This window comes from Pteropus vampyrus, unplaced genomic scaffold (genome assembly GCF_000151845.1).
Source record: "Pteropus vampyrus isolate Shadow unplaced genomic scaffold, Pvam_2.0 Scaffold65, whole genome shotgun sequence".
In the NCBI taxonomy this organism is placed as follows: Eukaryota; Metazoa; Chordata; class Mammalia; order Chiroptera; family Pteropodidae; genus Pteropus; species Pteropus vampyrus.
In genome coordinates, this window is record NW_011888846.1 from 2,766,831 (window position 1) to 2,778,636 (window position 11,806).

The 11,806-nt window shown below is 36.8% G+C and overlaps 1 long non-coding RNA gene and 1 pseudogene across 1 annotated transcript in view; one reads left to right on the forward strand and one right to left on the reverse strand.

Moving 5' to 3' along the window:
- The window catches only part of LOC111740538, an 8,963-nt gene extending 3,176 nt beyond the window's left edge, over window positions 1-5,787 (reverse strand). Inside the window, exons 1-2 of the long non-coding RNA XR_002780635.1 lie at window positions 5,272-5,787; window positions 3,443-3,613 (exon numbers count right to left, since the gene is read on the reverse strand). This is a non-coding gene — a long non-coding RNA (uncharacterized LOC111740538). The remainder of the gene's footprint in view (window positions 1-3,442; window positions 3,614-5,271) is intronic.
- LOC111740555 lies at window positions 423-541 on the forward strand (annotated as a pseudogene).
- Window positions 5,788-11,806: the final 6,019 nt, after the last annotated feature.

The following is an 11,806-nucleotide window of genomic DNA, read 5'->3' on the forward strand; positions in this document are numbered from 1 at the left end:
ATAGGTCTTGGTGTACATTCCACCTTTTAATCTTCATCAGCCAAATAGTCAACATTTTATACAGCCATTATTTTGTATCAGACACTGTCTTAAGATCTTTACATGCAATAATATTTAATTCTTATGGCGGTTCTATAAGGATAGGCATTGTTTTACTGTCCACTTTTGTTAACTTAATGACAATCACACAGAAAGTGGTAAAACTAGGATTCAAACCCAGGAAATCAGGCTCTGGGGTATGTGTTCTTAACTACCACGCTCTACTGCCTGTTTAACAGCTGCCTTGCAGGATGGTCATAATTAAATCAGATTTCATGTGCCAACACCTCACTTGTGTTAGGTACTCATGAATGAGAGCTATTATCATGTATTGTTGTTAAACACGAAGCATGACTTTTAAACGTCTCTTAAAAAAAACTAGAGTCTATGGCCATGCTACCCTGAACAAGCCCGATCCTGTCTGATCTCGGAAGCTAAGCAGGGTCGGGCCTGGTTAGTACTTGGATGGGAGACCACCTAGGAAGACCAGATGCTGTAGGCGTAAAAAGTAAGAAATAAGGGATAGTAAACTGACAAGGTCTTTGCAATCTATGAGGTCAACCAAGCATTGCCTCGTCTAAAAACCAAACAAAACAAAAAACTAGAAATTATATATCTAAATCGGGAATGCATATTTTAAAAATATTTCCCACATAATAAGAATAGGAGTTATACTGAGATGATCATTTTTTTTCCCTTTATTATCTTAGTATATTACATTGATTTTCATATGTTGAACCAACGTTGCATTCTTGGGATAAATCTCACTTGGTATAGTGTATAGTCCTTTTAGTATGCACCTTGATTTGATTTCTAATAATTTATTGAGGAATTTTGCATCTAAATAATGGATATTGGTCTGTAGCTTTCTTTTTTCGTGGTATCTTTGTCTGGCTTTATGTTAGTCATTCTCTAATCTGTACGCCCTCATCATGGAAAGAGGCCTTATTTTACTCACCCGTTTCTAGCCTTAGGTCAGAGGTCATTTCACTACATAAGTGCAGAAAGCCAGTCAATCAGGTGATCGTGTGGGGCCCTTAAAACATTCCGGTTTGGCAGTCAGGACTGTAGTACCTGGCATAGGGGGATATTTAAGAAGCATGTGTACTTTTGCAGTACTGTTAAGATTCTGTCGTGCCCTGATGTTAATAGGGCGGCTTTAGTTGTTTTCAAAGTTATTAACTGCTCTGATTTCAAGGCCCGTAAGTGCCAGAGGCAGAATTTCAAATCTTACTCTAAAAGGATTCTGTATTTTTATCTTTTGGATACCTCTAAAGTATGCTTTTCCTTCCTTCTCTCTCTTTCTTCTTTTTCTAAATTCTCTGTAGCTCTCACCTGGTATTTGGACTAGTGGCCTGGAAAGACATTATTGGTAGTGGTGCTGTTAAAGCAGTTTTTTGCTGCCCTGTGATTTTTACACCACACCATAAATTAAACCAGCGATAATAGCGAGCTTTACAATGAATCATAGTACACATAGCCACGTGAATACACAGTAGTCACATAATACTTACAGTACTGTGTGTTCACAATTCGATACTGACATATCTAGTAAAATTAACTTTAATATAGAGTTTATTAACTATGATATATCATTAACATTTTCCAGTAATATTTTTGATTTCAGTGATAATCAGAGTTTGATTTCAGGGTTCAGCAGTGAAACCACAGGGATTGAATCTTGAGAATGTTTTTATAGATTGCTTGAACAAAAAATGTGTATTAATATAAGCCCTAAACCAAAAGAATCTTGAAATTTGAAATGTGTTTTTTACCTATTACCTCTAACACTGATGCTGTAGAGAGAATTCTATTGCTTTGGACAGCCAGTAGTTGCTGAAATAAGGGTAATGAATAACGTCTTTGTTGCTCTTAGTTAAGGCAGTCGGAATATATGAGTTCAGCCAGCAGGAAATAGCTTGCAGTCAGGACCCAAGTTTAGGGAACGTAGTATATACACAAGGACGTGCCTCTTCGTGGTTATTGGAAAACTAGTTCTGTGAGTCCGAAACAGGAAAACCAGCTTTTTTGTTTGTTAGCATCACATGAAAGGATTGTTACTAAGTTATCTGCAGAGCAATGACAGGTGTCCTAAAGGGTACAGTTAGAAAACCTCTAGAACTATAAGAAATATCTCTTAATGAATACCTGTATGTATATTACTTTTTTGTGTGAGATGTTTCATACATTGAAGGAAACTTTTCTTCTGCTCATCCTTTCAACAAGGACAGATCAGCAGTAAAGAACAGTCCATTTTGTTTTGATCTAAATAAGATTGTACAGAGATGAAAGTTGTTCAGTTAATTAGAGAAAAGGTTATATTTGTGGATGCATTCTAAGTTCTGGCATGACCTATACAAATTTTTTAATTCTCTGAGTCATTATGCATTAACTCTGGAAAAATTTGTGATTACTCTGCTACTGAGAGTAAAAGGTAGAAATTTCCTTTTTCCTTTGATGAAATGGACTGGTAAGCACATGTATGTCATTCTAATTAGTCTCTTGAGTTTGACTTAAATGGCATCCTATGTATAGACAGATGAATCAAGGTCATTTCACTTGGGGAGTCTGCCTGTCTTTAGATTCTTCTCTAGAAGATATGAAAAAGACTTTTCCAGTTGTTTTGGTACCACTGTCTATCAATGAGGGAGGCGGAGGCAGCCTGGAACAGTGAAAAGAGCATGGGCTTTGGATTTACACAATACCTAGGGTTTTGAAATCTGGCTTCACCAACTGGTTCTTGAACTTGAATAAGTTACTTAACATTTCTGAGCATTTGTATGTTGGCGATGATAATGCCTGTCCTTCAGAGCTGTAGATAATGATATTATAATTATAATATATCAAAGTGTGCAAAGTGCCTAGTACGTAATATATGCTCCGTAAGTGGTAGCTATTATTACAGTCATACTCTAGGGAGAGTTAGAATTGCCTCGAGTCATTTTTAGTTTGCGCAGAAACCTCATACAGTGGAGATTTGTGAACATTAATTTAAAAATACTTGAGCGACTACTACGTGCAAGGAACAGTGATTAATACAGAGGAAAATCGGTGGTCATGTCGTTAAATGCAAAGAGCTAGTTAAAGAGTTTTATCTGCAAATAGCTAGTTGACTCTTTCCAAAATGCAAACATCTTATCTCAGAAAAACTATACCCTCAAAAATGAAAATGTAAGAAATAATGAGAAGGGAGCGCTATTAGGGGGATACTATTAAAGAGGTTTTCTTAGAACACAAGAATTCATAAGCCCCACCCTATGTTACTCCTTTATACAAAATCTTCTTTCGAGGATGACACCTGCACATAGAGCTCAGCAGGGCAGGATAACACTGTTATCAGCAGAAGTTTCGGCTTCAAACCCTGTTGAAGAAATAGTTAGCGAGGACCAAGGATAAATCTTACCTTTCCAGGTGCATGAAAAAGGACCAGACCTTCTAATAAGACACAGTAGATGGAGAAAATGTGGCCCAGTCAGTGTCTCTGGATTTAATAAATTATAACAAGTCTTCCATTTCCTTGAGGGTGGAGTTGAAAGCCAAGATTCTAATTAAACTTTCTGAGGAGAATGAAGATCTGGGAAGGGAGAGAGGAGACTTCAGTGTCTGTGTCTTAGAGACCAGTACATAATTAAGCATGATCTTTAAAAATTATTAAGCTCATTGGAATAAGTTTCTGAAATATTCTGATTTTTGAAAAGTTTGCTATTTGATTTTTGGGCAGTTGGTATTTTGGCCACAAAATGGCTAGAATACTTTAGGAATGGATTGCAACATATATTTTATTTAAATTTTGTCCATCCATGAAAACTAAAATCGTTTATGCTCTATAAATATGTAAAAACTATCTACTGATAAAGTTTACTTTGAATTTCTTTAAACCATATCACTTTTATATATCTTGCATCTTAGGAATCTGAATATCTAGAACAAAAACCTAAATGAAATCAAATTTGCACATGTTCAAACAATTCTGTGGACTAAATCCCTTCTGTGAACAAGCTCTAAACCTTAATGATAGGAATTAGTAGGTTATATTTTAATTTTAGCCTTAAGGATAAAAATTGCTATAAGAGTGTATATTAGAGAACATTTTTAAGAGTATGACAAGGAAAAGACTGGTTAAAGATGTCCGAAAAATATTATCAGTAGTTATTTCTGGGTGATAGGATTATGACTGCTTTTAATTGTCTATTACTATGTGTTTTGGATTCTAGAAAATGGGCGAGCGTGGCTTCTATAATTAGGAAAAAACATGTCAATCGATATTAAATATATGTTGTAGGAAATGGATATGAATAAGACATATAATCCCCGCTTTTAAGTGGGATGGGGCCGGAGTCAGACATGTAGGTAATAGTAACTTACATGTACTGTAATGCGGGGTATTTCCTCCCCTCAAATAACTGTATCAATAAAAACCCATGTGATTGTCATGCAGTGTGGAGTTACAAACTTTAGGTGAGAGAGAAAATACTTTTGAGAACATCGAACAGAAGAGAGGAAATATGAATCGTTTGAAATGATGAGTTCACTAGGGAAGTGGAAAGGAATAGAATTTAGGAAGAGGAAGTCAGCATATGCAGAGATTGAACAGGTTGACACGTTCAGTCTACCAGAGAGCTGCTGGTGGGGTACATGGGCGAAGCATAGGGTAAAGAGCGGTGAGAGGTGAGACTGGAGAGGTAAGCAAATGCCCGATCGTGGCGGATCCTTCTTGTACCATGCTAAGGAATTTGGAATTGTGACTGTGCAGTCAAGAGTCCATCTGAGGTTTTAAGTAGAAACATGACTTGAGGTTTGCCTTTTCAAAATGTCAGTGTAGAGGCAGCGTAGGTATTAGATTGGAGCAGATTGAGACCGAAGTCAGGAAGATCAGGTAGATGAATGTCATGGCAGCTCAGGCAAGGAGGTAAAGGGCACAAATTCAGACAGTGGTCAACGGACAGAAAGGAGTAGATGGATTTGACAGATTTAAAAGGGAGAATATAGGCTATAGTGATAGATTTAGGGGAAAAAAAAGAGTCTAGAATGATGAAGTTTCTGGGCTGGATGCCTTGGTGATTGGGTATGACACACACACACACACACACACACACACACACACACACACCCACACACACACACACACCCCACCCCCACCCCACCCCCCAAAAAAAGAAACGAAACCGAAAGTAGGAACAAAATGGATTGAAATGGATTTTTGGCTCTCTTAGGATATCTAAGTATACTCACCCATGGGCTATAGGAGTCAACTGATCTGTTGCTCAAGAGTGATCAGGGTTGGCGAGATTTGGGAGCTGTGGTTGGCCGGAAAGTGCCTCTTCAAAAGACATCTGTGACTCACCTCACATAGCAAAAAAAAGGGGGATGGTGTGGGGAGTGTCTTTACAGATGAAGTGGGGAAATTATCCTGGGTTATGTAAGTGAGCCCTAAACGCAGTCACGCGTATCCTTATAAGAGAGAGGCAGAGGGAGGCTTCACAGGAAAGGATGATGTAAAGGGGAAACTGAGAGAGAGCTGAAGATGCAGGCCTTGAAGATTGGAGCGATGTGGCCACGAACCACAGAATGCTGGTAGCCACGAGAAACTGGAAGAGGCAAGGCAAGGCATGGATTCTCCCCTAGAGCCTCTGAAGGGAGCTGAGGCCTTGCTGATACCTTGATTTTGTCCTAATTATACCGATTGCAGATTTCTAGCCTCCAGAACTATGAGAGAATGCATTTTTGTTGTGTTAAGCCATCTAGTTTGTGGCAATTTGTTACAGCAGCCACAGGAAACTAGTACAGGAGCCAGTAGCCTAGAATTTATAATTAAAAGTAGCAGATGTGAATGGCTTCGCCTAGAGATGGTGCATGGATTGAGGATAGAAATATCTGGCATCATCAAGAAATAGAGTATTTTGGATTAAAGAGTATTTCAGAAACTAAATAACAAAGCCTTGTAATTATTGCCACTTTAATTGCTAACATATGCTTTTGACTGAATACTAATAATTTCCTTTGTCGTTTGTATAAAATGTGAACCATGTTGGTAACTCCTAAATATACATCCTCAGTGGATATAGCTCACTTATGTTCTAATCTGTAACTCTGTCTCTGGTGATCTAGATGCTACTTTATATTCATTTTGCTCCAAACCAGAGATTTAATACTAGTTTTCTTTCCTATATTCTCTATTACCAGGTAATTATCAAATCCCTTCTCAAAAGGTTTCTTAAGTCTGTCATTCTCCATGGCCTAGTCCTTGTCATCTCAGTGTAGTTTTCTGCAGCCGATTTTTATTCTCTTCACAGGTGGTCCAATCAGGAGTTTTACAGGCCAGGCTTCTTTAAATAGCACAATAAATGGTTACTATGTCTCACAAATCTAGAATGAGTCCTTTTTGTATCCCAGTACAGTCTGGATGTCAAGGATGTCATTTGGCCCACCTATATCTCACATTATTTTATTAACACATTTCCGGACTTCGAATCAGGCCAAGTTCATCATGCAACAAATCCAGTGAACTGGGTTAAGGGATGGGCCAGCTGCGCCCCTCTAGAGTGTCTGTTTCTAAAGGTTAACTGGAAATGTAACAAGGTAGAGAAATTGTTTTCTAAAAATTCTCTCGGAGTATTATATGTGGCTTTGGGAAATATTTTTATAAGCTGTCTGGGTTAGAGCTTGAGACCACCAAAGGGCATATGAATACTGCCTGCTGAAGTGGGCATTGCTGGTTAACAGCGGGGCGTTGTGCTGAGAGTCAGGATTCCCAAGTTCAGGGCCAGACGTGACTTGTTCAGGACCACAGAAGAGGCGTTACATGCGGTCTTCCTCCTCCTCTCTGCTTTCCCTTCTCCCTCAGTGCAACCTTTAGGCTTCTTTTTGAGTAAATATCGAACACGTTTGGTCTGGCCTTGAATTTACTTGGTTCTGTGCTTTCATTTATAAGTTTGGATTTTTTCTTGCTTAGACAAATGTGCTTTTCCTTTCTCTGAAATAGAAGACTTTGGTCCAAAGTGTGTTGACATTTATGGTTTTGTAATTAGAGAAAGCTCCTACTCTAATAGGAGCAGGTGAGTCTAGTTTGGACCTTCAGGTGTTTGGAGGTTTTGGATAGGTATGGGGCACACAGTCTCAGGGGTGAAAATGTAGGTATTTACAGTGGTTTGTGACTCTCCAAAACTCAGAGGTACCTTACAAAATATCTCACCTTTTTAGAGTTAATTCCTCTTGTTAGGGAAATAGCGAATTAAAATCAATTAAATTTATTTAGAGAAGTTAATTTTAGTTAAATTTAATTTTACTTAGAGTAGCGATGATGAAAAAATTGAGAAATGCTGGTGTAGAGAAAGGGATAAGATGCTGTTGCTTTTATATTTTATGACAAGTCTTACTGAGTTTTTAAAATTAGCAGTCCTTTTTATCAATCATTACTTATTAGCAAAGCACTTTGCTGAGTTTCATTGGACAGAGACACATAATTGTCATATCTAGTGATAGAAGTAACACTAACAGTTGTATCTTGTGTACTTCCCATTTGTTGATTTTGATTTACTGTCTGTGCCTCCAAGAGCTTGCAAAATAGGAAGTATAAACAGCAAAAGAAGTGGAATGTGTTTTGCCTTACCAGCACTGAGTTGCAAATTTAAACAAGTTATTGTTTGCCTTTGAAGTTTAAAAAAATATAAACAACCTTGTAAAGTGAGAGCATTCAGGCATAGTTGATAAGTATAAAAAGGTAAAATTTTTTTGAAAAGTGGTTTGGGAATATGTATCATGAGCCTCAAAAATGTCCTTTGACCCGAAAATTTGTTCTAATGAAGTAATATTAAATAGAGAAAAATTTGGGGGGGGGGTACAACATACATATAAGTGTTATTTGGTGATAGGCCCAAATTATAAATGATGGTACCTTTGTAAGACGGAATATATATAACCATCAAAAAGAATGCTTTTGAAGATTTATAAGAATATAGGGAAATTTTTATTGTATAGTTTCTAAAAGCAATGAATACTTTTTTTGTATGCTTATTAATGTCTCAGCAGTACTCGGCTCTCTTGACCATCCCCTCCCTCAAGCAGTCACCCTTCTCAGCCTTGGGTGGTTTTCTCTTCCTTCTTTGCTGGCCGTTATTAGTCTCCTTTGCTGCTTCCTCCTCTTTTTGTTCTGTAAACGTGGGAGTTCTTCAGGGTTTGTCCTGGATCCTGGGCTTTAATTTTAATTAAAAAGTTTTAAATTAACATACAATAAAATTGACCTTTTGGGGGGGGCGGGGAGGGCATACAGTTCTGTGAGTTTTAACCCATGCATGGATTTGTGTAACGATCACCACATTCAGGATACAGATTAATTACCTCACCTCCTCCCCAAAAAACCCGTGTCACACCTTTCCCTCTCCTAAGCCCTGGCAACCACATGGTTTTGTCTTTTGCTCCTGGCTTCTTTGGAAAATTTGGCATAATGCTGTGATCCATCCAAGAGGTGTGTATCAGTATTTCATTTTCTGTTGCTTAGTAGTATTCCACTGTATGGATATACCACCGTTTGTTTATTCATCTGTGTAAGACATTTGGGTTGTTTCCAGTTTGGGATATTATGAATAGAGCTGCTGTAAAATCTGTATATAGGTTTTGTAGGAATGTAAGTTTCCATTTCCCCAGCATAAATATCTAGGAGTGGGATTGCTGGGTCACATGGTACGTGGATGTTTTACTTGACAGGAAATTGCCAAATTGCTTTCTAGAGTGGCTGTACCATTTTGCATTCCTCTCAGCAATGGATGAGAATTCCAGTTGGTTATCACTTGGTATTGTTAGTCACTCTGATAGGCATGTAGCAATATCTCATTGTGGTTTCAGTGTGCATTTTTTAAATGGCTGCCGATATTGAACATCTTGTTATTTCTGTATCCTCTTTGGCGAAGAGAATTTTTATCCATTTTTAATTAGGTGGCTTGTTTTCATACTGTTGAGTTTGAGAGTTCTTTATATATTCTGGATGCACATCTTTTGTCAGGTATGTAATTTGCACATCTTTTCTGTCTACAGCTTATCTTTTTATTATTTTAGAGAACAAAAGTCTGGTTTTGCATTTTGTTGTTTTACCTTTTATGCTTTATTTAAAAAACAGCTTTATTGAGTTATGACTTGTAGTCCATTAAACTTGTTTTAAAAGGTGTACAATTCATCACTTCTTGGCCTTTTGGCTAAGATCAAATGTAAAAAGTATACAATTCAGCACTTGTTAAATATATACATAGTTGTACAACCCTCGCCACAGTCCAGTTTTAGCACATTTTACCCAAAATTCTCTGGTACTAGTTTGTAGCCAGTCCACATCCCTGCCCCAGTCCCAGGCAACCACTGATCTTCTTTATCTTCTGTATTTGCTCTTTTTGGACACTTCATATGAATGGCATCATGCCATGTGTAGACTTTTAATCTGGCTTTTTTTCACGTAGCATAATGTTTTTAGTGCTTTATGGAGATAAATCCACATATCATAAAATCTACCTATTTAAAATATATAATCCAGTGGTTTTAGTATATTCATAGAATTTTTCAACCATCAGCACAACACTTTCATCCCCACAAAAGAAACCCCATAGCCATTAGTTAGTCATTCCATGTTTCTCCCCAGATGCCAGCCCTAGGCTACCACTAATCTATTTCCTGTCTCTCTGAATTTATGAATTCTAGACATTTTAGATAAATGGAATCACACAATATGTGTTCATTTTGATTGCCTTCTTTAACTTGGCATAATTTTTTCAAGGTTTATATACGTTACAGCATGTATTAGTACTTCATTCCTTTGTATTGCTAACTAATTTTATTTGTCTTTTAATTGTTGGGCATTTCAGTTGTTTCTGCTTTTGACTGTTTTGAATAATGCTGTGAACACATGTTCAGGTTTTTGTGTGGACATATGTTTTTATTTTATTTTTAGCTTACTTATGTGATTATATTTGAAGTGAATTTCTTTTAGATAGCCTGTAGTTGGATCATATTATATACATCTTCTGACAATCTGCCTTATAATTATATTTAGACCATTTTCATTTAATGTAATTATTATATATTTAGATCTACCATTTTATATATTTAGATCTACCATTTTTTTTTGTTCCTGTTTCCTGCCTTCTCTTGGATTATTAACATAGTTTTTCAGTATTTCATATTAATTTGTGTTTTTTGCTGTATCTCCTTGTATCAGTATTTTAGTGATTGCTCTAGGGATTTCAGTGTACACCTTGCTTTTCACAATCTATGTAGAATCAGTATTTAACCACCTCAAGTGAAATATGGAAACCTTACCATATATTTTTTTCTCCCTCTTTATGTTATAATTGTTACATGTTTTCATTCAAAACCATCAAACATGTTTTAAACAACTCAAGAGTAGTCTGTTCTATTTATGATTTCCATTTCTCTTTAGTCTTAATGTTCCAGTTTCATCGTGGTATGGTTTTCATCTTGCCTGAAGAACTACTTTAGATCAGGTCTGAGTTCTCCCTTTCAACTGAGATTGTCTTTATTTTATTTCACCCTTATTTCTGAAGGATATGTTTTGTGGATATAGAATTTTGGGTTGACAGTTTTTTCACTGAGCACTTTAGATAATATTTTCTCACTTTTTGGTTTCAGCTGAGAGATCTGCAGTATTCACATCATTACTCCCCTGTAAGTTGATCCTGTACTTTTGTTGGGACTTTTCTCTCCCTAAATGACCTTACCAGATACCATGTATATGCTGATGTCTGCAGCCCAGGATCTTCTCTGAGCTCCAGATTTATATATTATAATTATGTCTCTCAAATTTACTTGTCTATGGTGGGGCTTTTGATTTATACTACTATTGCTTTTGAGTGAATTACATGGCCCATTTACTCAAGGCTGCAACCTGGCAGCCATTCTTTATTTTCTCTCACTGTTTCTTATATCCAAGTAGTCTGCAAGCCCTGTTGATTCCATCTCCAAACTAGATTTTAAAATTCTTCCACTTTCTTTGTCTTCACTGACACCATTCTATTCCAGGCCGACACAATCCCATTACTGAACTACTGTGTATTTTCCTGTTTCTAATTTTGTTCCCCATATAATCCATTTTTTTTCACCTGGTAACCAGAGTGGTCTTTTACAAAATGAAAGCCAGCTTAAAACTGTTCATTGAATTTCTGTTGTACTTGGAATAGAGTCCGAAATCCTTAAGTGCTTGGTCCGGCTGGCCCGTGCCTACCTTACCAATAACGTCTTTTCATGCACCTCTTCTGACTTTCTCAGTTATAGCCACACTTTGTATTTCCTCCTCAGATCAGGCTCTTTCCTAACCTCAGGGTTTTTACAGTTGCTGTGTTCTCTCATTTTAGGTCTTTCTTTTGCTTCTTTTGCCTTAGCTTGTCACCTTCTTTTAAAAAATAATTTTATATACTCCTTTAATAAGAATAGTGTTACCGTCTTTAAAGTAGTGAAATTCCTACCCCATCCTATTATCTTTTATCTCTTATGGACTTTTTTTTGCTTAGCACCTGATACCTCCTGCCTAGCAAAGTACTTTGCACATAGTAGCCACTCAGAATTGGCTGAAAAAAATGAATCATTATGGAGATTAACAGAGCCAAATGCAAAAGGTATCAATATTTTAATAAGTGGGAATATAGAAGTGGGTGTTGTCTTTTTACATATAGTTCCCAAATTTTCTGTAATGAGCTTTTATAAACTTGAAAACAAACCATTTTAAAAATGAAAATATGCCTTACTACTAATAATTTTGTCGACTTTAATC